This window comes from Camelus dromedarius, unplaced genomic scaffold (genome assembly GCF_036321535.1).
Source record: "Camelus dromedarius isolate mCamDro1 unplaced genomic scaffold, mCamDro1.pat HAP1_SCAFFOLD_185, whole genome shotgun sequence".
Lineage (NCBI taxonomy): Eukaryota > Metazoa > Chordata > Mammalia > Artiodactyla > Camelidae > Camelus > Camelus dromedarius.
The window spans coordinates 401,876-427,261 of NW_026989816.1; the positions used below are offsets into that span (position 1 = coordinate 401,876).

General features: G+C 43.5%; 1 long non-coding RNA gene across 1 annotated transcript; it reads left to right on the forward strand.

Annotated features, from left to right (window-relative positions):
* The first annotated feature begins 669 nt into the window (after positions 1 to 669).
* On the forward strand, positions 670 to 24,529 carry LOC135320843 (uncharacterized). The gene is made up of 3 exons (XR_010380191.1): positions 670 to 1,591; positions 23,422 to 23,607; positions 24,355 to 24,529. It is a non-coding gene; the product is annotated as an uncharacterized LOC135320843 (long non-coding RNA).
* Positions 24,530 to 25,386: the final 857 nt, after the last annotated feature.

The window sequence follows — 25,386 nt, forward strand, 5'->3', positions numbered from 1 at the left end:
CCACATGGTTAGTGTAGAGACGGGTGGAACGTGGGCTTGGGATTTCCAGGCAGTACCATTATGATGGTCTGTGGTAGGGAGCAGCATTCACTTTGCTGGTTTATTCATTCATTCAACAAACATTATTGAGTAACCTCTGTGGGTCAGATGCTTTCATAGGGTTACCTGATTCTTCAGCAGTCCTGAGAATCAGGTAATGTTTATATTTTTTAATCTGAGAAAATTAGCTCTAAGAAGTTATAACCCCCCCAAAGGAAATATAGCTCATAAAGGAGCAATACTAAATTTGTACAGTCACCCCTTTTTATGCAGGTGGTACCCTAGGCATTTTACATTTGCAAAATTCTGTAATCCAGATATATTCATGTAAGGCAAAGATTTTTTTTTTTTAATTGAAGTATAGTCAAGTTTACAATGTTGTGTCAATTGCAAGGTTTTTTTTGAATTTTGAATTAAAAAATATTTTTTCAGGAGGGTAATTAGGTTTATTTATTTGTTTCATTTTTTAAAATGAGGTACTGGTGTTTGAACCCAGGACCTCGTACATGCTAAGCACATGCTCTACCACTGAACTGTACCCTCCTCCCCAAGGCAAGTTTTCTTATCCATTATTCTGAAGCTTAGGAGTTCAAATAAATTGGATAGAAATCCAGATCTTTTGATCCCACTGTAGTCCTTTTCTTTATATTCTGCTGAAGGAGGTTGGGGAAAGCACTTCCTTTGTTCATTTCCTTATTCAGCATTTTTCAGCAGTGACTTTGCATCAGGGCCTTGGTAGGTGCTTGGAAACAGAAAACAAGTAATGACCCTTCTCTGCAGGGCAGGAAGCCTAGACCAAAAGCTGGGTAATGTGATCCGAGCTACGGTAGCCATTTGAAGACTCTGAGGACAAACTGTACCCCCGGATTTGCTTGAGCTTCCCTTGCCTTCTGGTTGGTACACACCAGGTCACCACAACCCAGATGGGCCTGCAGCCCACAGTACAGTATGTACCTCGATCTCCTCTCCCCTCTCGTCGGGGCCTGCAACATGAGCATCCCTGACTACGTGCAGTGTGCTGAGGACCACCAGACTTTCCCCATGGTGGTCGAACACGTGGGGATCATTTCAGAGGAGAATTTCTTTTGCATCTATAAGTGAATCACCTTGGTGAGTCAGATCAGTCCGTGCGGCTCCCAGTGGGCAATCTGTATCCACTACAGGCACCACTATGCGCCCAAGAATGGGTGGAGCGTCTTCCAGACCCACCGCAAGGTCTTGGGCCTTGTCATCATTACTGACTGCCTCTCGGCCAAGGTTTCGAGAAGCTCCACGTGCAGAGGAGCTGTATGGCACCACGCTCTATGACTCTCAGCTCTTTGACTTTCTGCTGCATGGGGAGGTGGCCGAGCAGCCGCGCACCGAAGTGGCCTTCAATTTACGAGGACTGCAGGGTGGTGGAGAAGAGGATCGAGGACTTCACTGAGTCACTCTTCATCTTGCCTAAGTCCAAGTGGCTGGACGGTGCATCCGACAATTTTGGGGACAAGATCCTCCTTCTCTGCATCCCATTTGAGAAGGAGGACATCATGGGACTGGACACAGAAAGCAGGTAAGTTTACCTGGAGGCCAGTCCACACTGGCTGTGTGCCGGGTTTCTTCCCTACATCCAGAAAGGGATCAGGAAGGAAGAGGACTCTCTTGTAGCCAAGGGTGGAGGGAGGTGCAGCCCGCCGGTTTACAGACATTTAAAAGTGAATCCGCCTTTGTTTCAGAGAGATCCTTTTAGGGTTATTGTGGACACTTACTCCAGCTTTTCAGCCAGGACCCTGGTGGGACCCCTGGAGTTGCTGTCCAATAGAGTAGCCACAGCCACTGATGCTAGGAGAGCTGGGGAGGAGGCTGCTCTGAGCTGAGATTTGCTGTAGGTCAAATGCACATCAGACGCTGAGACTTGTCTAGTAAAAAGAATGTAAACTATCTTGTCACTTCCTATATTGATTACATGTCAAAATGATAGTATTTTACTTACAGTAGGTTAAGATTTGTTCTTAAAATCAGTTTCTAGTACTTGTCTTTTTGTTTGTTGGTTTGTTTCTTTGTTTACCGTTTTAAATGTGGCAACTGGGAAACTTTCTTTACATGCCTCTCATTTCATTTGTTGGGCAGCCTGTCTTAAGACAGTCTCATCCCTTTGCTTGTAGATGAGATGCTGAATCCCGAGAGGCAGAACGAGGCACTGGTTGAGCTGGGGCTGGAGCCGGTGTCTCCTGCCTCCCAGGCCCAGCACCTGTTCGGCTCAGGCCCTCTCTTCCTGCCCGACAGGCAGCATGCCATGTTAGGACATCAGAATCACCGCCAGGGACATCCGAATGAACTCCTTATGCAGGGAAAGGCTTATCACGGAGTATGGGAAAGAGCAGGGAGATGTTCATCCTCACTTTGTCCCTGTGATTAAGTCAATGGCCCCACTTTGTCTTGGAATTACAGACGAGCTCTTCTGTGCTGCCTACCCCCCCACCATTTGCTCTGTTTCCCCGTGTATCTATAGTGCTGTCCTTCGTGCAGAAGAGGGTGACATGCCTTTGCCGAGAGGTGGTCCCCCTTTGCTGGGGAGAGTGAGGGAAGCTGTGTGCCCACGGCCTATGGCCTCGGGCCTTGAGTCTGGAGAGTACTCATGGCGGTCTGACAGGTGACGGTCGGAGGACCTGGCACGGCTGCCGGGCCCACTGTGGAGGCAGTGCTCTGTGATTCTTGAAATTAACTAAGATCAGATTCTACTTTCTGGTTGTTGGGAAGTTGGAGGAGCAGATGCCAGAGGATTGATAAAAAGAATGTCCAGACCAGCCCTGTGAGTGATAGGCAGAGGGGACCCGAGTCCCCCACGTGTGTGAGGTGCCTAGCGGGCTCTGGATGAATTTTCTGTTCCTCCCGGTCATAACTCTATGGCTTAAGGAAGGGGCAAGGCATGTCATGGACTGTACTTGTCCTCACAGGGCCCTGTGATCTTCATGCCCGCAGTCCCCTTCTGCTCCTTGGAGATGAGGTGTCAGGTTTAGGAGCCTGGGCACTGCTGAGGGCATAGCTGCCAGCACTGTGCTACACCGAGGCTGGCTCCGTTCACCTCACATGTCACCTCCTGCTGAGCCCAGAGGCTTCAGTCAAGGTAGGTGCATAGGTGCAACATACGCAGAGACCACCTTCTCCCCCTGGACAGATTGGTTGGTGAGCAGTGGAAGCCTAGAGCCCTGCCCCAGCCCCAGGCCAGTGCCGCCTCTTTTGTCATAGGAGGCACTGGTGACATTTTTGCTCAGCAACTGCTTGGCTCTGACTCTGCAGACCCACCAGAGAATGCCAACTTGTTTTTGCCTTTTGAAGTCTGCCCTTGGGATTTGGCGGAGTAGCTGGATGTGTGCTTAGCCCATAGTGGTTGACACTGTCACCATTGATTACCCAGAACCTTGTGTACCAGGCATGGCTCTCGGCATCAAAATACAGCAGCGCATTAAACCTCCCTCCTGGTGGGTCTGTCTGTTTTGTTACCATAAGGGCTCAGCCAGCATCTTTACGTCAGTGAGATAACGTGGCCAGTGAGCTCGGGTCAAGCACATTCTCCTCCAGTCACTTTTACTCCATTTTTGCTTTTACTATTCCACAGTCATTAAGTTTTTCAACAATGCTTTGGTACAGGAACAGCCTAATTCTCTCCTGCTACTCTTGGTGGAAGTGAGTAAAACTGTCCAGCCTGAAATGCGACCACAATTTGTAGCTCAAAAGCTGCCTAGACGCATATAGGTGGAGTTTTGGTTAGGGGCGCTGACCACGTTGGGGTCCCCCGGCAGCGCCGCTCCCCTCAGGCCCCTGCCTTCCCTGGAGCACGAGGTGAGTGTGGGTCTCACCGTCACAGCATCCCTGGCCTCACACACTCACATAAATTCTTGTACATGCTGTCAAAATCATTTTTGTTCTTGTGTGTTTCTAATTTTCTCTTGTTCCTCTTTTCCTTTTTCTTTATTCTTTTTCTCTTTTACTGCCCAGTGAGCATGTTGTTGCGTCTGAAAATGTGGGCTGTGCACACCCTGCATTGGAAATAGCCAGATTGCCCTCCGTACTGTCTCCATCGCTTTAAAGAGCAAAAACTTAACAGCTGCCTTGATCCATGTATTATCCTAGTCATTTTTTATTTTCTAATTTTTTGGAAAATTTGCTTTGTTAGCACATCACCCACTGGTGTTTGATACCTGTTAAAATCCTTGCTTTGAGGAACCTGTTTGGTCCTCCTTATATTTGGTGACAAATGCGCCCTTATTAAATTTGTTTGATTGTTTTGAAGAAGTGAGATGCGAATTGATTTAGGCGGCTGCTGAGGGATTCTTTTCATGGAGTATTTAATCTTGTCAAGTCAAATTCTGCAGCATCTTGCTCGATTCCTGCTTTTACACAAACGTGCTCTTCACGCGGTTCCTGGCTGTCACTGTGTGACGTGCGTGATGGCACTTCCTGGCCAGCGGTCACTGGTGAGAAAGTGACAGGCTCGTGGGTGTGCAGCTGCAGGGGACGCTGTTGGAGGAAGCAGTCACCGTTTAGTCATTTAATTTTTTTTTTTTTTTGCATTCAACATCCCTGTGCCATTTACTTTACTTTGCCTTCATAAAGTGGCTTAGGGGGGTCTAAAATCCATGCCACTCTTGTGTTCCCTTTACGAGGCTGGTTTTTCTGAGTATCAGGAAAACATGGCCTTCTCCTAAGTAGCTGGCTCACCTGGATCTGGTTGACACAGGGACCGCTAAAGGGGACCGTAGCTTCCTCTCTTCTCCAGCCAGTGGGCATTCAGAGCCGGATCTGAGCTTTGCCTCAGCAGCTGTGCAGGCCTCCCTGCCCCGGCCTTTACTTTTAACCCATGTTGGCATAAATAGCTGACTCCGTGTCTGTTGCAGCTGATGTACACCACTGACGGCCGTGTAGTTAGTTTGCGGTAGGGAGTCTGCAACACCCCAGCCAACCTTGAAGGAAGATGTTTTGGCCGACCTAGGACCTTGGATTCTCACCCCCATCATGCTTCATCTCACTCGGTGGAAGGGTTTGGCCACCACCATCATGCTGAACATGAGGCCTTGTTTCTACTTTCATGCTCTGGTCCAAATGTGGGCACTTCATTTATCACTGAATTTGTATCGCTTGAGACAGGCCATAATATCTGAATGAGTCCATCACATTCTGGGTGGGGAACAGAACAAAAGTAAGTGTCACAATTAGATGGAGTCTAGGCTGTCCGTGTTGGCTAATGCTGGCTGGGATCTGTGATGGCCGGGCTGTGCCCTGGACACAGGCCTTTCCCGTGGCTCCCGAGAGCCCAGGGGTTGGAGTGAGAACAGCCTTGCCTGGGTTCCTCCATCCTCATCTGCTCACTGGCAAGTGTGGCTGCTAATTAGGAGCTCCCCCAGACCTCGGGCCCTTCAAAGCTCAGACCACGGGAGAACCTTGAGTCCCTTCTCCTGGGCCTCCTTTGTGAGAATCCAGTGCCTTCTGAGGTGACCAGCGGCAGGAGATGCCTCCCCCTCCAGGGAGCACCCTACGGAGGACTGTTAGTCAGTGTACCATGCTGTGAACTTGGGGGGTTACGGCCATGGTCCCTGTAGAACCACATTTGAGATGGGCTTAGTGACGGAAATAATAGGACTGATTCCAGGGCAGGGATTAGGGGAGGGAACATTGGAAATTGAATGTGACCTCAAACACATAGTTGGGTGCTGGGGCTGTTACTAAAATGGGGAGTCTGGGAGGTACCTGCCAGGAATCGAATTCCAGATTAAATGGTGAACATGAGGCATTTTTAAGATGCCATTTGTCATCCAAGTTAGGACTTCAAAGAGGCACTCGTGTCTATGAGATTGTGGCTCAGGTGAAGGAGCCGGACTATAGATACACGTTGGGAATCGTCATTCTTAGCTGGTGTTCATAGCCTTGCATGTGAATTACATCATCTCGAGAGCTGCAGACTGAGGCTGAGGCGGGGCAGGGCCCTGCCTGGGTTGGAGGAAAGCCCAGACCATGCAGCTTTGGTGTGTCAGTCAGCGGCATTTGCGATTTTCAGCCTAATGCCATTTATCTTTAAGGGGCTGGGGTGTGTGCAGGGCCAGCCAGGAAGAAATCTGAAGGGAGGGTCGTGGCCACGTGTGTGTCTTGGGAAGATGCAGAGTCTGCAGGGTCCTGGAGGGTAGAGTTCTTAGAAGCTGGAGTTGGAGTGAGGAGTGGGCAGAAGGTAGTCACACTCACCTGTGAGGGAGGGTGGAGTCCTTGGGAGTCCACACCCTACCGGACTCGCTTTCCCATGAACAGAAGGCAATCATACAGAGTATCTGAAGTGAGAAAGGATGGGTGCTGGGAGGGGAGCCAACCTGGAGAATGGTGCTTGGAAAGGTCTGGAATAGTCTCCCTGGAAAATAGAGTTAAAAATACCCAGAATCTTAAGAACGTTGATAGTGACTGGGGAGGAAGCAGTTTTTCTGGCCTCCTAAGGGTAAGTCATGTATCCGGGGATACACAGAAAAATCGGGCATTCTGTTCCGTGGTTTTGATCCTTACCGGGGGAACAGTGCAAGTTTAAAGGGGGAGAAGGGCAGCGGAGGGAAACTAGCCAGGCCCCGTGTCAGGTACCAGTCGGCCACCCTACTTGCGTGTTGAATTCACATCCATGCTTCCCAGGTGGGCGGTGGCAGCCCCCTTTTGCAGATCGGGAAGCATTCTCAGAGGGTTAAGGAATTGGTCCGTTTAGTGGCTAGTAAATGCTGCAGCAGAATTCAAGCAAGGCCTTGTCAGACTTCAAGGGCATGTTTTCTCTACTAATTCCGGTACCTCCCTGTTGAACCTGGAATGGTGAATTGGGTCAGTTTTGGAGCCTTTCAGAAAAAGTACGATTTAAGTGCCTCAGGACTGTTTCACAAAGCTCAGCGTTCTTTGATTTTTCTGAAGCACCGCAGTGCTTTTCGCCCCACAGTTGTTAGGTTTTCTCCATTCTCGATGACGTGGTTGCAAATCACGTACAGGTGCAAAACCAGACTTAGCAGCTTCTGAAGGGAAACTCTCCAGTTCTCCCTTGATCGGCTTTCTTCCACGGGATGTAACTATGCTGCAGCGTAGGCCTGAGTTTTACTTATGGAGTGAGGGTTTAATATCCAAAGTTAGCATAAAATGGTCAGATGAAGAAAATCGACTTTGACAATTTATTTTTGGGTTTCATTAGACAAGATATACTATCAATTAATGACCCATATAGCAAATGAAATTGACTACAGAACATTGCATTTCTTACTTTCTATTTAGAGCTCTCTTACAGAATAAGGTTGCCTGCTTTGGAACATCATCTCCACCACCACGGCACCTATCAGTGTGTTGGTGTGATTGCATTTATGCAGTGAATGTAATCTGGTCTTCCTCAGCCCCAAACACTTCAGTGAAGAATCACGGGCTGTAGCCATCTCTTGGTCACGCAAATACTTCTAAAATTATATGATGCCAGAAAAGAAGGAAGAGAGAGAGAGAGATTGCCTTTATCAAAGTTCCTTTCAATTCTAACTGCAAACTGTTGTTGAGCAGCTCTGGTTTCCTTTGGATATGAATATATACATTTCTTTGCATGTAATCTTGGTTTTGGACTAGAACACCAAGTTCTTGCTGTCCACAAGCCACAAAAACAGTAGCCAAATTGCACACGTGTGAAATTCTTTATACTTTTTCCTGAGAAAGTATCCTTGAATTTGGGACTTGGGCTGTGATTTTTGCTTTTTGCTTCCCGCACCCCTCTTGTAATCTCTCACTCCTTCCCACGTGGCCCCCAAGAGTTCGTGGTCTCAAAGGAGCGGGCAAACACCCAGTTGGTCACCATGTACTGCTGCTATAGATGAAGCCCAACCAAGACCTAAAGGACATTATCAGAGAGGACTTCCTGGAAGAAATGGACTCTACATTCATTTGTGAGGACAGAGTGTCAGCCAGGAGAAGTAGTCAAGAATGTGGCTCAGGTGGCAGGTGCAGCCCGGGCAGATGCCTGGAGGCTTTTGGCGTGGTGAAACGGGGAGAGTGCCCTGTGTGGTCCAGGGTGGAAGGTGCCCCTGCTGGTGAGGACACTGGAGAGAGTCCGGGATGGAGGGCTTTGGAAGAGCTTGGGTTTTACTAGAACTGACACAGTAGTCAGTGAAGGGTGTCATCAGAAAGTGACCCTCAGGAAAGGTAATTCTGGTTTTTCTTCTGATATTCTACAGACACAAGGGTCGGGACGGGTGAGAGTAGGTATGTCTGTCCCTTTGAGACCCACCCCGTCATTCATTTATTCATAACACGTGCACTTCTGTGTGTCTAGGGGAGAAAGGGTGGAGCCACATTAGTAAGCAAAATGTATTTGCTTCTTGTGAGCTTAGCATTGTCAGAAGTTGACTTAGCCTAGAATGTTCTAGGAATAGAGGAACAAATTCTGGTAGTCGGAAGGAGGGAAGGCTTCCTTGGGAAACAGTCAAAATGAGCCTGGAGACAAGTGGGAAGTAGGAGCAAGTCAGGGGGCCCCTGAGGTCACTGGGGACCTGTGTACTGAGGTGAGGCTGGGCAAGCAGTGTCTGGGGTGGGGCTAGAATTCCACCAGGGAGCCTCTGAAGGGTTTGAAGTGGGGGTGATGTAATCAAATTTGTGATTTGGGAAGACTGCTGTGGCTCTGTGTGTGTGTGTGTGTGTGTAGCAGGGAAGAGGGGAAGGGTGCCACCAACAGGGGGGGTCATTAGAAGAACATTCACAGGCTGGGAGAGAGGCGTCGGGACTGCTTGGGGACGGCAGGGGCAGTGTGGATGCCGGATTTCCTTATGGGGAGGGCTTGTTAGCAGGGCGACCCTAGAGGCGACTTTTGGCTGGAAGAAAACAGATGGAGGCTGCCAGGTGGACTTTCGTCTTCTCTCCTTCCCTGCCTTGTGTGATGATCTTAGCTCAGCCAGCTTTTGGAAAAGAAGAGCTAAGTTCCAGGGTAGCCCAGGACTTTGTTGAGCTCGTTCGAGTGAGATCTGATAGGATTTAGGTTTGTGTTCAGATCTGCATGTTCACTTAGCTAGAAACGTCCCGTCATTTCGATTTCTATAGGGGTTTTTATTCTTGATAAAGATTGCTTTCTTGGTGAGAGGAAATTTAATACCGCTGTTGGCTTTCTCAAAAAAAATCATATCTTTTAAGAACTTTAATATTCAAAACAATAGGAATATATTAAAATTTTAAAGTAAGTCTTTGGTGCAGTTTCTTTGCTTTCTGAGCTAGTGTGGAGTTAGAGCCTTTGCATTACTTAAGAGCACATACTTGTCAGTATTTAAAGAGCTGTTAGTGAGAGCCCCAGGCCCCACCTCTCAAAACATCATTAAAGTTTGCTCTGAAATAGTGAGGCCATAAAGGTCTTATTTGCAGAAACCAAACAGTTGGTTTATAATATGCAGCATAGCTCCCTTTATAAAATAATAATAGGTTCAAAATTAAGAAAGTGGAGGATAATTGATTTTTTTAAAGCTGAAACATAAACTTTCTTGTGCTAATGTTGCAACTGGAAATTTTGAAAAGAAAAATCCTACTGTAATATCATCTACGTGGAATACATATATGACTTTCACTTTTGAAAAGTAACTGCGCGGTGGTTTTTGAAGTCAGGAGAATTCCAGCTCAGATACTGGCAGTGATGGTTGCTGGTTTTTAATGGAAGGGCCTAAATTTGCCTTCTTAGCATTTTTTTTTTTTTTTTGGAGTGAAAAGTTTGAGTAGTGCTTTGCCATCATGATTTTGGGGCAATTTGAGGGCAGATGTCGTGTACCAGCAATGAGATATTTCCATGCATTTTATTTTCCGGACATCACCAGGGCACATGTGGGGTTTGTGCCTGCAGGCTGGAATGCTGCTGGACTCCCTGATCCATCACCGTTATGTCCTGGAGCTGCTCCGGACAGTGAATGATTTTCTGTGGCTTCTAGGTAATGTGGTCTGAGGCAGATGATCAGATGTGCAGTTAAAGTACTATTACTTGAAATAAGAGTAACCTAGAAACATGGCTCTAACAATACAGGGTGAGGGAGAATTGGCTGAGCTGCTTGCAGTGGGGAGTCTTCTCAGGTGACTCCCTCACCGTGATTCTTGCCAGTATCCGCCCCAGCCCTGCACGGTAGTCCTGCCGAAGCAAGCATGTTCTTTGCTCAGAAACGCACTGAATTTCCTTGTGCCTCTGTTTGTTGGCTTGTTTTTTGAAAGCACGTCTTGCCCTTTGCTTAAATGCCATCCATGGTAGTCACTTCTTACACTCATTCTACTGGACTTCGTCCATAAATAGCTGCTGAATGGAAGAACAGAATGTAGTATCTCCATGTAGTGGAACATTATTCACATGTAAGAGTGAATAAAAAAGAAAAAACAAATAAAGAGGAAAATGAAAAAGGCCACCCGTTCTGGGAACTCCTCCCTGACTGTTCAACCCGCACTTTTCCCTTTGAAACCCAATCACTTATGCTCCACCGTACTCTTTTTGATAGTACTTACTACCTTCTAATAAACTTTAACGTTTTCAAAAAAAAAAAAAAAGAGAGAGAGATGCTGATACCACTTCAAAATGGACAAGCCTTGAAAACAGCATTTTAAGTGAAAGGAAGCAGACACAAACGGCCACATATTGTTGATTTCAGTGATCTGAAATGCCCAGAAAAGGCACATGCAGAGGCAGAGAGCAGGTGATGGTTGAAAGGGGCTGGGTGGAGGGGGATTAGGGAGTGACTGTTAGTGACAGGAGGTTTCTTCTGGGGTGATGAAGTGTTCAGGAAATAGATGGTGGTGAGGGCTGCACAACTGTGAGTGTGCAGAAGACTGCTGAGCTCTGTCTCTGGGAGTGCCTGTTGTTGGGGCGGCTTTATTTTGTTCTCATCGTGCAATGAGAAGACTCATCTGCTGCTGTGGCCGTTCTACTCCCGTGAGTGGTGAGGGTCAGAGACTTTGTAGAGTCATGTTTCTTTTTTTTTTGCCCCTTGCTGAGTGTAGGCAAAAAAGGTTTAAGCCTGAGAAAGTGCTCCATCTGCAGAAATGTCTTTTAGTTTTGCATGGTGTAAAAATCTTGAGAGCTTTTTAATCGTTGAGGACAGCCTGTGGGGGGAAACAGCCCGTGAATCCTGGGTGAGTCCCGGAAGAGCTGCGCGTCCCTCCCTGACACGGGTGGGGATTTCACCCCCGTTCAGGCAGTGAAGGGCCCAGACCCGAGAGCGGTGTTGACAGTCGTGAATATTTACATGAATCCGCTGCTTCATCTTGGATATTAATTTCAAGCTGAGTCAGTTTGTGGCGGCAGCCTCATCCTACATCAGGAATTTATAGTATCTGCTCTTTGAGGTGAAGACCTGACAGACTTGACTATTTAACAGTCTCCCTTGAATTGATATCTCAGATTACTTTGTCAAAAGGAAAACAGCAGAAATACAGACGTCCTTTAATGCCAATGTGACCTGGAAAGGTTTAGTCTCTGTGCCTCAGTGGCCTTATCTGCGGGTGGGGATGATGATAACAGTGCTTCCCTCAGAGGGGCTGGTGAGGGGAGAGTTAGAAGCACACATGGAGGACTTACACGAGATGCTCATGAATGACCGAATTTAGTGCTCTCAGCCTGGTCAGGCCTCAGGAGCAGAGATGTCAGAACAGAGCAGTCCTAGCGGGAGCTCGATCCGTGTTGGCAGGTGTTACGATCAGTATCACCTCTGTGGGTTATCAGGTAGTTTTAAGACTTGGTAATATGAATTCATGAATAATGTTAGAAGACTAGACATCTCAGATCCTGTTTACATAGTTCTCAAGATTTCCTCTGAGAAATGGATGTTTTCTCCCCATCTTAAATCTGAGATGAGTCTCTAAAAAATTCTGTATTCCTCCATCTTTTTGCTTTAATTCTCCATTTCTTAAAAAAGAAAGTTTTTAAATGGAGTTACTGGGGACTGAAGTGAGGGCCTCATGCATGCTAAGCACATACTCTCCCAAATGAGGTATAATCTCCCAAATGATTTTTTTTTTTAATTTACTTTCTTAGTATTCAGAAGTTAGAGGCCTCTAATTCTTTTTCTGGAGACTTGTCCATGAACCTGTAAATCTATAATTAATGGACAAAACTTGGTTTATTAAAAACATCAATAGAACTTTCTGCAATCCATCCAAAAGGAAATGCTGATTGAATTAAAATGTTTCTCCTTTAAGGTGATTTCTCCTTTTTGGTCTAGCTTAATTTATTAACAGCCATCCTCATCATCATAATGACCAAACTCGCTCTGAGTGGACACCTACCTAACACTAAAATGCTTTCCTCATGTTTTACTTCATAGCAGGTGTTTGAGGGTAGGTATCAGTGTCTCCTTTTTTGCAGCTGAGGGATTGAGAGATGGAGCAGCTTGTCCTAAATCACACCCAGCTGGCGGTGGCTAGCTCGGTGCTGGAACCCAGGCTGCACAGGATGCATTCTTAATTGCTCCTCTAATCAGCCTCCCGTTGAGTGGTTACCCGAACTGCTGTGACTCCATAAATGGCCGATTTTTGTGATCTCAGCCTTATGAGGCCTTCAAAGGAGAGACACCAGTGAGAATGTGAGACAGAGTGTCATAAATTAAAATTGTACATTTTCACAAATGTTTAATTCTCAGGTAATTACTTAAAAAGTTAATTTTTTTAATTTAGTGGTCTGTTAGCACAAAAAACAAAACATTAAAAACAATTATAGTGCCAAAGAGAAGTGGGCTTTGAAAGTCCAACCACTGTTAATGATGTTACTTGTTTTTCTCTAGTGGCCCTTATTGACAGAAATACTTACAAAGACTGAATTGGTTTTATGTAGTCTTAATATGGAAGAAAAGATTGTCAGTGAATATTATAAGTAAAATCTTTACTCTTTTCTTTCTTGATGGTGAATATGTAAGTTGTTTTCATGGCTTAAGTACATTTCCTTATTTGTGAAATTTGAGTAATATCGTTTAACTTGTCTGACTGTGAGAGTTAGATGCCTTGTATACAAAGAACCCAAGAGGTGCTTAATAAAAATGTGCTGTCAGAATGACAGATATTTTAGAAGGATCAACTCTGAATACTAAAGAGTGTCGCTTATTTCTGATGCATATTCAATATTTATAATATTCATATATATGATATATTTGAATATGGTTTAAAGTAACAAGGATTCATTTTTTTTTTTAGTGTAGTATGAAGTTTTAATGAAATCTGTATCATACTAGTGAGACAGGGACTAGTTAAATTGCCTTAATCAGACGACCTTGAATATTATTTACACAGAATATGTATTGTTACAACTCAGAATTCATGTTGCCGTGTAACCATCCACACAGACATTTAAATTCGTGGGATTCTGACCAGATTCATTAAGTTTAGTAAAATCCACATTAATCATTTTCAGGGAATAAGCTTCTCTCTTTTGTGATTAAGCAAAATTTTGATTTTTTTTCCTGCACTCTTAACAGGTTTAAAATATCAAAACATTGATTTAACAAGTCACTTTTTAATAGAATAAAGCTCATGCTGTTTTATTATGTAAATAAATGTTTTTGTATTTCATCAATCTTGTATGATATCCTGGCTCTTTGAGAATTATTTTGCAAGATACTTAGATAACCTAATGTTGGAAAAATACAAACGTGACTTTTATGAATATAGGCCTAGTACAGATCTGTTGGTTTATGCTACAGTGCAAGACATGAGGCCTGGGAGAGCTTTGCTGCCGATTGCAGGACAGAACCCATGTCTCAGTTTCCCCTCCTGTAAAATGAAGTGGCTGGACTGGATTCTTTCCTCTTCTAAGATGAGTTTCCATGAACCTATGTCTTTTGTTTATATTCAGGAGTATTAGCAATATCAGATTAAATACTGAATACCCTTCCCTTCCCCCGAAGCAAAGTGCAATATGTGCTACATAAGCTTTTAGTTATCTGATTCTCTTTTCTGATCCTACAGGCAATTTTTGTGTTGCATCTTTCCCGGCAACCTGGAAGGTCATTTTAGCCATAGGTGGCGCTGTTGCACCTTCTAACAGTCTTAATATTCCTTTTGCAAAAGAAGGCTTAACAAATGTTATTTTGTTTTGATTCCGTTGCTTAGTGCTTCAGAATAGCACAATGTCCATTATGTCTGTCTACCTGGAAAAATTATTCTGCTTATGTCTTAGACTTATTCTGTCATCTTGCTGTGAACATTTCAGACTTGCTGTGCAAACAATGGCAAAATCGGTCTTTTCTTCCAGTGTTAGCAACCAGTGAGCCGGAATTTTATAAAGCAGCTAAGAGCGGCCTCTGGAGCACCTTAAAGCTGAAAAGTGTACTGAGTTCCCTGAGTATTGACCCAGCAGCTGTGTATCATTTGTTGGGAGGTGATTTTGTACATATAAGAAGGGGTGTAGTTTTTTGTCTTGGGTTTGCGTGCACGTGCTGCCACTGAGCCACGTGAGCCTGAGTCAGTTTGCTCTGAGTTTTTCCCTCGTCTGTGAGATGGGGACGCTCGTATCTGCTTTGCAGAATTGTGAGAATTAGAAATTATGTAAAGTGTTTACCACAGTGGGTATGTCAAGAGGGCTCATAAACTTTAGCTGCTTTTTTGTGTGAAGCCATCATTTGAGAGTCTTTGGCAATTACTAAGAAACAGGAAAATAAGAAAAGCTGGTTTTATGCTGAGAGATATTTGAGGAGGTTCCTTAGTTCCTATACCCATAATTAAGCATCAGCAGAGTCAGAACTGTTACACAGTCGCCCTGAACCAACGTTAAGCCACAGAATTCTTTGTTACTTCATATATTTTGGGGCTTAAAGGGATCCAATACTTATACACATGTTGTCTCCAGCAGCCAACTGAGAGATGACACATAAGAGTAGGCAGGCGATAAATGTCTTATTTGTTACTGATGAAGCCACGTTCTCCATGAACTTCAGGGCTGTGGGAAAATGCGTGTCATGATACTGTGTCCCAGAATTAGAGACTCACCCTGTCCCATGTAGCTCTGTGACACAGCGAACCTTCCCTTGAGAGGACCTGCCCATTCATGCACAAGGCTGTCCTGCCATGGAGCCGAGCATCCCAAGTGCTTCCCAATGGTGATCAACACTGGAGGGAAAGGAAGGGTTTCAAATGCCCTGCTTGTCTTCCCGGACTCACACCTCACTCTGTTAGTGTGACGAGGGCAATCTGTTGGCCAGGGGCCAGGGGTGTGAATGGAGAAGCACTCTCCATGGCCCAGAGGAGTGGTTAGGAGGCATTCCCTCCCTCCGTTTAAACAGGTGGTGGGATGGAAGAGAAGGGTCCTCCCCAAGAGTTTATAAAAGGAGAAATAAGGATTTTCTTTGGGACTTAGACTAGCCAGGAAACACATAAGATGATTAGAAGGGAGACTTGTAAATCACTTTGATATTAAGTTGACATTTGTTGAACACCCAAAATGTGCTACATTCTTTTCTGAGAGTTTTACAGAAATGAATCCTTCAATCTTCTCAACAAGCGAGTAAGGAAGGTTTGATTGTTATCCCAGTTTTACAGTGTGGAAATTGAGGCACACAGAGGGTAAGTTGGCCAAAATCACAGAAATAGTAAGTGGCAGAGCTGGTATTTAAACCCTGGCTTACTGGTTTGAGGCTCCCAGAGATGGGCTTTGGGTGTTTAGAGTTATCTGCATCCCTGAATCTTTGTACCTCTGTGCATATGTTAGCCCAGAAAGGACAGGGAAAGGAGAGTTACACAGATGCTCATAGTCATGTCTTGGCCACTGTCCACAGAGAGTGCATCGTGATTGGCGTTATTTGTTTTCCAGGCAGTAGATCAGTTCTTATAACAGAAATTTAGTCCATTGAGTTAATCTAGAAACCCTTCCTGCTCTGTTTCTGTCCATGCTTGCCATGTGACTGCCTCCCCGTGATTAGGCCATTGAGAAAATGTACTCATGGTTGAACTCTGATATTTCAGTCTGGTTCATAGTTTCATGTCTTCTGTTACATTAATAAGTTAAGTTTCTGGTTTTCTTTCATCAGTGTGTCATGAGTTTGGTTAATGTGAAACAAGTCCATGGGAGCCCAGGGGTGATGACGGTATAATTTCTGAGCACGTTGTGGCACTTCTACCCTTGCAGACCTGGCGGGAGTATGTCCGCCTTCCTCACTGATTTCCCCCAACAGCAGGGTCCTCTCCCACCCCCGCATGTGAGGCTGGGAGCTCTCTGAGTAGGCCAGTCAGAGGCCAAGTCCACCAATCAGAAAATGATGAAGTACCTGGAAGTGGTTTTAATAGAAGAAAACGGTTTCCAGGTAGTCCAATGGGCTGTTCGAGTCCGTTTGGTGAAAAGCTGTCCAGTGTCTGTGGTTGAGGTGCTTCTTTGCTGTTGAAAAGCCTGGATTAGATGAAGGGATTTTAAAAAGCAGAAAGGAGTGATTTCAGGTGGTACGTCCACACCGGTGAGAAGTGATGGATGACCACCTGTGTGAGGCATAGACAGGGTCTTACAAACTTCTTAAAATAACTTTAAAAGCTCTTCCATATGAGTGCATTTCATATGGGGTCCAGTTCATCACTGGTCACCCTGAGAGGGCAAATAATTGATGATGGCAGAAAGGACACGGAGGCATCAAAAAGGTCTCAGTCATTTTCCCTTTTTAAAGGATGTGGCAAAGTGTAATATATTTGAGCTGGTTTTTCACTGAACAATTTTTAGTGTTTTCTGCGACTCCCCAATGCCCCAAGGTTCCATGCAGCTGGGTGTCCCCTCAGAGCAGGTCTGTCAGAGCTTGCCCTGGGTAGACGCGGTGTCACGGGGAGCAGGACGGTCAGGGTCCGCAGCTCCTCCGAGCTCCGTCTCCTCATCCGCAGTGCCGGGATTCTCATCCATGTCTACTTAGTAGTGTTGCTGAGAATCACACGTGATGGTTATCAGGTGTGATTTGTGATTGTCTCTGTGATTGGCATATAGTCAATATTTGAAAGAAACACTTTTTTTTTTACTATAATTGTAGCACATAGATTGCAGTGCTTTTTAGTCTGCTTTTTTTTATATAACTTTATTCTTATTTTTAAATATGCACTTATTTTTATTTATTTTTTTGGAGGTACTGGGGACTGAATCCAGGACATTGTTCATGCTAAGCAGGTGCTCTACAACTGAGTAATACACACCCTCCTTGTCTGCACTTGAAAATAAATATTTCAATACACAAAATAGCTCTTAAACACCATCATGGGACCTAGTCACTGTATAGAGAGTTGAACACGTATGCTTTTTCAATAAGAATAAATGTTGTTGAGACATACATTTCTGAATCTGTTAATGTGCTTAAAAACGATCATAGGTAGTGATAAACACGAATCTTTGATCCAGTACTTCTTAGGGTCTGTTTTGCCATCAAGTGAAATTACATTCTACAGAGAAAGCTAATTGGATCTCTTTGATATTTGGATGGTTTAGCAGATGATCAAGGCTTTCAAAAGCTGACAGATTTGTATTTTAAACTAACTACAAAGTTATCTTCTAGAAGTTGGAATTCCTAAACTTGTGAAGTGCCCAGTAATCCAGGGGGTATGTGTCTGTGTCTGTGTGAACGTTTGTGTGTGTGACTTCAGGAATCTAGAAATAAGTTTCATATGGACTTCTGATACCTTTCTCCTACAGTTCAAGGTATAGGCATATATTTACACAAATAAATTGATATTCTTTTGTCATTTGGCATATTGGTGGGAATAAGAGTTTCTCATACTTGTTTCAGAAGGGTTGGGGAGCATGAGCTCAGAAAACGGGAGGAGAAAGAGGCAGGGAGACACTTCACACTTTGTGCAGGATATGAGAAACAGTAGCTTTTTTTTCTCTTTTCTTCTAAAGCAAACTGGCACTGAATTGTAACCTACTATTACCCAGAATTGCTTTTCTGATCAGATACAAGTGCCTCAGATTTTTCAAGGCAACATGAATGATGAAATGTGTTTTAGCAGTTATCATTAAAAGTAGTTTTATTTTTCAAGTAGAAGGCTATAGCCTGTTCTTCCAGCGGTACATGAAGTCCTCATTGATCTATGTACATGATCTATGTGCTTAGTTTCTTTGTTTTTTTTTTTTTTTTAAGTGCTTGTTTCATTGTGGTGTGAATGAATGTTTAAAATTTCTGGATTTTGATCTTTAGAACATGCTGATTTATCAGAGCTTTTAAAAACCTGATTGTTCTTTGGTCCTTGTTTGTTGGGGCACCCTATTGATTTCTGTTGTCTGTTAAAGCGGGAAATGCTTCCTCTAGCCTGCAGATAATTAAGTGAATGGTTTGCAGTGTGCCTTTAAAATTATTTGAATGCATTGAGCATGTTTGTCCAGTGAATTCTGAATTAACTCATTCTATTGACTTTGCTTTGGTTCTGTGGCTTTTGCTCCTCTCCACAAGAATTTGAATTCTCTGTTGCATTTTGTATACGTGTTCTTAACAGGGGAATAAATTTTGCATTTTTTACAGAGGTGGCTTTTCCTATCCCCTCTGAATGCCTTCTATAATTGATACAATAGTAATCTGTTATTGCAGTGCATAATTCTTTCATAAACTATTTTTTGGCATAATCAGAAACAATGACAAAGTATGATAATAAAAAATATGAAAACCTTCCTTCCTTTGAAGAATAGAAATCAGGTGGTCAGGCTCACGCATGCTTTGTGCCTGACACACTTACTCTCATGTCATTGTGTATCATGATTCGGAGATGGAGTTGCTCCAGGTTTATAGATTTTTGTTTTAACATTTGTGTTGAATTCTTTCTCCAGGCTGATGTTTCCTGTTGCTTTTGTGGAAAGAGTAGAAGGGAAACAAATCCTTTGTTTTGTTTTCAGGAGGCCTGAGTTGATGAGAAAAGGGTTGAGGGTGGGCTGAGGAAAAGAGTGACACTCCCTCTCCTCCCGGCTGAAATTGATAAACAAAGAAATCAATTAAGTGTATCGGTATTTGACCAATAGAAGTTAGAGAGCCCAAAATGGCTAGATATGCCCAATGGAAATTACTGAATTCACCTGCAGAATTATGTGCTTTACCAAGTAGAAGCAACTTAGAGCAATCAGAAAAATCAGTAATATGATGAGATATAAAAGGAATATTATATCTTTTATTTCTGAAACTTTTCTACGGTAAGTTGTGTAGAGCTAAAATTAAGTTTCAAGCACCAGGAGTTAAGAGTGTGGGTAGTTCTGTAGGATCGTTATTCACGGATGTGCCTAGACCCTGCTAGAGTGGCTGAAGATGGCAGGAAAAGACCCAGAGGCAGGATTTGTCATCCTAGGGTGTCCTCCATAATGGTTCCATGTGGGACCCCATGATTGGTTTAACAAATTGTAACACACTCCAGCCTCCTGTGAACTTTAAGAAGAAAAATATATGCTTAAAAACTGCTTTGCAAGCAAGTGCCTGTACATCCTCACTCCAGTCTCCTTGCCTTAAAAAGCAGAGACAATGCTTTGCTTGCATAGTTGAGCTTTTAGATAGCACTCTGCTGGTTGCAAAGCAAGGACCGAGGCCCTCAGCTATAAACGCTGAGCTTGTGTGCTGTTAGATAGTCTATGATCCACAGAACAAGGACCTGGCTGGTCTGGTGGTCTGCTTTGTAATTCACATGTCTAAAAATGTATCTTGCTCCCCTCACCCCATGACTTCCCTAAAGATACACTAATCCTTTGTACTCATTGTGTATTCTACAATCTCTGCTTCATACTGTCTTTCCCGAAGTTCCTATTACTATCACACAACTGTTAATGAATTTTTCCTTTGATTATACACAATAAATAAGGGTGCAATTGAGAGGCTCGTGGAGTTGGCTCCCTACTCCCTCTCGATTTATTGACTTTTTCCACAGAGACTTGAATAATCATTCCATGTCGGTAAGAATTCTGCCAGCCAACCCACAGTTCCAGGTGAGAAGGATGCAGGTTTATCTCTCCTACCCGATGGAGAGAGAGGAGAGAATTGAGATATGCTCCCCCATGGTCCCTTCCTGTCCCACGGCCACTGCAGTTCACCTGCAGCCTTCTGGCCTCTGCTCAGAGGGCCTCTGTCCCAGGACTGACTGCAACTTTTTCTTCCCTTGTCAACATTTCCTGTGCCTTTCAGAAGTTGGTCTCTTCTCTGCAATTCAACCCTGGTAGATGTGATGGTGGTCAGCGTGCTGGTGGGCAGTCCTTTGGGGACTCCCAGGAGACATGCTGATTCTCCTGAGTCTCTCAATCGGGGTTACAGAACAGTCGAGCACCGAAGGAAGCCCATTCACGTGAGGTCAACAGAGCATTTTATCACTTTCATTTTATTTTTAAATTTTCAGTGGAGAAATTATTTGTAGCAAACTGTTCCAGGTATTCGGCCGCCTGCTTTCCTCACCACCATTTCCTTGTTGGCTCTGGTGCTTGTTTTAAGAACCAGGTTTCTTCTCTGGTCATTTGTAGCAGCTGGGCTTGCCGAATCCTTGATCTGCATTTGAAGCAGAATGCTTCTTCCTGATGTGAAACAGATTTTCTTATTTCTGAATATTTTGTGTACACTCAGCAACTGTTTCAAGTGAAATGCTCTTGTCCAATTTCGGTTAACTCACATTTGCTTATCTCCTACTTTCATGCTGAGGGCAGTTTCTTCTTCCTCTAATAAAAGTTAGCAATTTGCATTTACTAGGGAAGGTACTGGCCCGAGGTGCTTTTTTTCTTACCAGTTTTAATACAATTCAACCATTTAAATATACAGTCGTTTTTACTCTATGCCCAGAATTGTGCATCCCATTTAATCTTAGAATATTTTCATTCCCCCAACAGGAAGCCCCGTATGCATAAGCAGTCATTCCCATCTTCCCCATCCTCCCCCAGCCCCAAGGAGCCACTCTTCTCTCTCTGTGGATTTGCCTGTGCTGGACATTTCATTTAAATCGAGTCACTTCATGTAAGTTTAACCGTCTATTGTGACTGACTTATTTCACACTGAGTAACGTTATCAAAGTTTGTCCACGTTGTGGCCTGGGTCAGTACTCTATGCTTTGCTATTGCTGAATAATATTCCACTGTATGGCTGGGCCCCACTGTTTACCCATTCATCAGATGATAGGCAATTGGGTTGTTTCTGCTTTTTGGCTGTGATGAGTAATGTCGCCATGAATATTCCTGTAGGAGTTTTTATGTGGATATTTGTTTTCAGTTCTCTTACGTCTGTGCCCAGACAGCAGAGTTGCTGGGTCATTCAGAAACCAAATGTTCAACTCTCTGAGGACCTGCCAGGCTGTTTTCCAAAGTGGCCACGCTGTGTTACGTCCTCACCAGAAAGGGCTGTGCGCTCCGCTTCCTCTGTGTCATTATTAGTGCTTGTTACACTTTTTTTTTTATTATAAGCTATTGTTGTGAGTGTGAAGCGGTTTCTCCTAGTGATTTTGACTTGATTTCCCTTACAGCTAAAGATATTGAACATCGTTTCTTTGTGCTTATTGGCCATTTGTATATTTTCCTTGAAAAATACCTTTTCAGATCCTTTATTCAACTTTTAATTGAGTTGCCTTTTTATTGTTGAGTTGTAGGAGGTACTTTTTTTTTTATAGATACAAATTCCTTATCAGATAAATGATTTGAAAAAAATTTCTCCTGTGTGTTGTTTTTTCACTTTCTGGATGGTGCCCTTTGAAGCAAAGTTTTAAATTTTGATGAACTCCAATTTATCTCTGTTTTCTTTGTTCCTTGTGCTTTTGGGGTATTATTTAAAATCTGAGGTATTTTATTTAAAATTTTATATATAAAATAACTTAATTCGTAGGACCGTTCTAGGAGATGGGTGCGGTTGTTGTCCCCAGTGTATGGATAGAAGACTGAGATGCAGAAAATTTCTCTGAAATATCAGTTTCACAGCTACCCAGTGCTGTGGGAGTTCAGGCACTCATGTTCGTCCCAAACATCTGTGATCCTCACCACTATGCTCCACTACTGCCTGGAATCGTTAATGAAAACGTCTTTCCTTTTTTGATTCCTTGTTAGTTTGTTTTCTCATTGGGGACCTCATCTCCTCATTTTCCTTTCGGATATCAGTGTAGATTTATTTTAGGTTTCATGTAGTCAGAAGTATTTCTATCAGTTAACTTCTTTATTACTCACTCTCCAGTGATGATTGTTGCTAGTTGACCTAATCAAGTCATGCTTAAGTCTTTCCTTCTCATGACACTAAAAACAGTCATGACTTACAGAATGCTAAAAGCAGAAAGTACTTGATTGATTTTATTTTGCTACCCAATCAAACCAATCAAATAAAAACCCGCTGTTGACACAGATTATAAGCCCTCCAGGATAGGGTCACTGTCTTCCTTGTGTTTCATTTATTTGGTCACAGTGTCTGGATAGTGCCTTGCTGTTCAGCAGTTTTGTTAGGAAACGGTGCTCGTGAATCATTGTAAGGACAGAATTTTGACAACAGACTGTGTTGTTCATTTCACAAGGGAAAAGATAATATAGAAATACTGCTCAGATCTATTTTAATATTAAGCTTGGAATTTTGAGAACAATTCAAGAAACCATACAAAGATTTTTCACTAATTTTAGATCTATCTTAAACACATTATGGTTGCATAGCAGAGTAACTTATCAAGTAGATTTGACAAGAGGAGTGTATTATTGATTTTTTGTTTTATTTGAAATATTCTATCTGTGATAAAGTAATCAGTGCCTATAAATGAACAAATATGTTTGTATTTCTATGCAACATGGGAGCAGACTTCATATGTTTCTATATAATATATATGACTGTGTGTTTTAATCTGTCTGTCAGTGTTTTTATAGTTTTTCAGCAATGTTGTAACATTAGAATTCTAAGAAATTCACTCCCGATACTACTGCAGTTTGTACTGTGTATCCTGTCTTATGTATGGGATTCCACTGTCCCCTAAGTGAGGAATTTCCTCTCCTATTGAGTTAGAAGCAGATTTAAAGGAACTGTGATTTCTAGGCGTTTGCTCTCCATGTGTTTGCACTTGGGTGTCAATCACAATTTTCCCTTTCTTGAGTTTTCATTGTTCAATTAGAATTTTTGAAAATAACTATTAATATGTTTCACTAGTCTCCCTAGTAACTTGATGTTTTTGTGCTTTTCAGTTTTCAAATTATGAAAATTGTAAATGCACACTTGTTTTTAAGTAGTCCTTTTTCACTAGATATTTGTTTACCTCTTTATAGTTAAAATAATTTTTTTCCCAATGAATGAATCACTGTGCATATTTTACAAGATACCTTTCTTTTTATTTTTCTTATTCTAACAGGTATATTCATTGTAGAGAATTTTGAAAATAAGGATAAACCCAGTAATAACTTAAAAATGGCCTCTAATCTCACCTGGAGATACAGTTGTAAGGTTTGAAATTGAGAATTACAAGTCCTCTCATTTTTTTCTTTTTTTCAAGTACGTTTTGGTTACTGAGTCCCTCGAATTCCCATATGAATAGTAGCAGCAGCTAGTCAGTTACTGCAGAGGAGCCCGCTGGGATTGTGATCGAGACCACGTTGAGTATACAGATCGCTCTGGGGAGCACTGCCATCCCAAGAGCGCTGTCATCTGATCCAGGAATGTGCGTGGTGTGTCTGTCCAGGTATTTAGGTCTTCTTTAATTTTTTTCAACAATGCGTAGAGTTTACATAGTATTATTTTACCTTATTTTTTTGCCTTTATACTGAGTACAATTGTGCAAGGTACCAGGATCAGAATTGTATTATAGCCCCGCCACTTGCTGCCACCATGTACGCTGCACTCTTGCTTTGCCCTGTGTAAAATCTTGCACAAAATAGGACCTAAGTAACTCTCTCTTGAATGAATGATTATATGATAGCTGGATGATGCTGGAGAGTCCTTGTGATGATGTCTTTTTCCCAGACTTTCCCCTCTTCTTAACTATGCCTTTTCTCTTCCTTTCCTCCAGCCTCGGTTTCAGCCTGCCTGTGGCATTGATTTTCCCTGAGTGTGGACTCTTCCTTTAACTAGTTCACGATAATGTTTCATGCGGGCTATGAAAACTTGCTAGATGTCAAGAAATAGCAAATTCACTGCATGCTAGTATTTTTAGTCTGTGGTATTATATTATCCATTGAAATTAAATCAGGCTGACACCCTGAGCTCTTTTCTCCTTCCTACGGGTGATACTTCTCTGGTTGCTGTCTGTGCCCTTCCCCCAGACATGGTTTTGGAGTTGAGTAAGTCACCATCAGTGGAGCTCTCTCTTTAAAGATGAAGAGAACATTTGCTCCTTCTCCCTGGTTGGGGACTGGATGAGATGAGGTAACAGATAAAGAATGGAGCCCCATCTCATTCTGACCCCCGCTCTTTCCGTTCCTTTCTCCAGGGGAAAAGAGTACAATTCAAAAATATAAAGATTGTGAGCTAATGAGATAGACAAGACAACCGAACATTTGTTAAATATCCTTTCATGCCGGAAACAAATGTATTATACACACAAAAAGCACACAAATCACGGTAGTACTGCGGTTACAAACGTGGGTCCGAGTTCGAGTCCTGCTCTGGAGTGACCAGTCCTGTGAAATGGAGAACTGGTAGGTCGGCTTAGCCTCTCCCGGACTTGTTTTCTGTCCTGCAGAGATGGGGCTCGCTAGGCGTCCCTCTCCCGTAGAGGTGCTGTGGGGTGTAAATGGCGCGCGTGGGCAGCCCGAGTACAGCTGCTCATTCCTCGTAAGGGCAGGATAGCATCGCTTTTGCGATGACAGCTTTATGACCGTCCCGTGTAGACTCTTAGTGCTCCGAAGGGATGCCTTGTGGTTTGGAGATGGGATTCTCACTTCTGTAAATACCCAAGGATTGTGTTATTGGGCCGTGCTGATTTGAATCTATTCTTTAGAAAGTACATATTGTAGATATATTTTTCAAGCATGCATGCTTTTTTCTTTTATTATTTATAGTTCTACCCTCTCATCTCTTGGTGTGACTTTTCATGGAATCCAGGAAACAGTCCTAAGCCACCTGCCTCTTCACACTTCTCCGTGGTGGTTTTCTTCCCTGACTAGAAGAGGGTTCTGCATAGGAAATTTTCTTTGTTCCCCTTTTCTTGGAGTCACTCTGTCTCCCCAACTCTCACCTGTCCATCTGTCCATTTCTCTACCCACTGATTCTTCTGACTTGTTCCAAAAAGCATTTCAGGCAGCTTACAGAAGAACAGATACCAAATAAACAGGTGAGAAAATGGGGCCAAGTTCAGACATTGAGGCTAGGAGGCGAGCCTGTGTGAGAGTTGCAGGCGTGAGACACACGCCTCAGGCCTGTGACGTATAAGATCGACAGCAACAGTGTGCCTGAGGCTCCCAGCAGACACAGGGAAACAGGGTTTGTGGGAGGTGCTCACTGGCTGTGAAATAAATAAGTG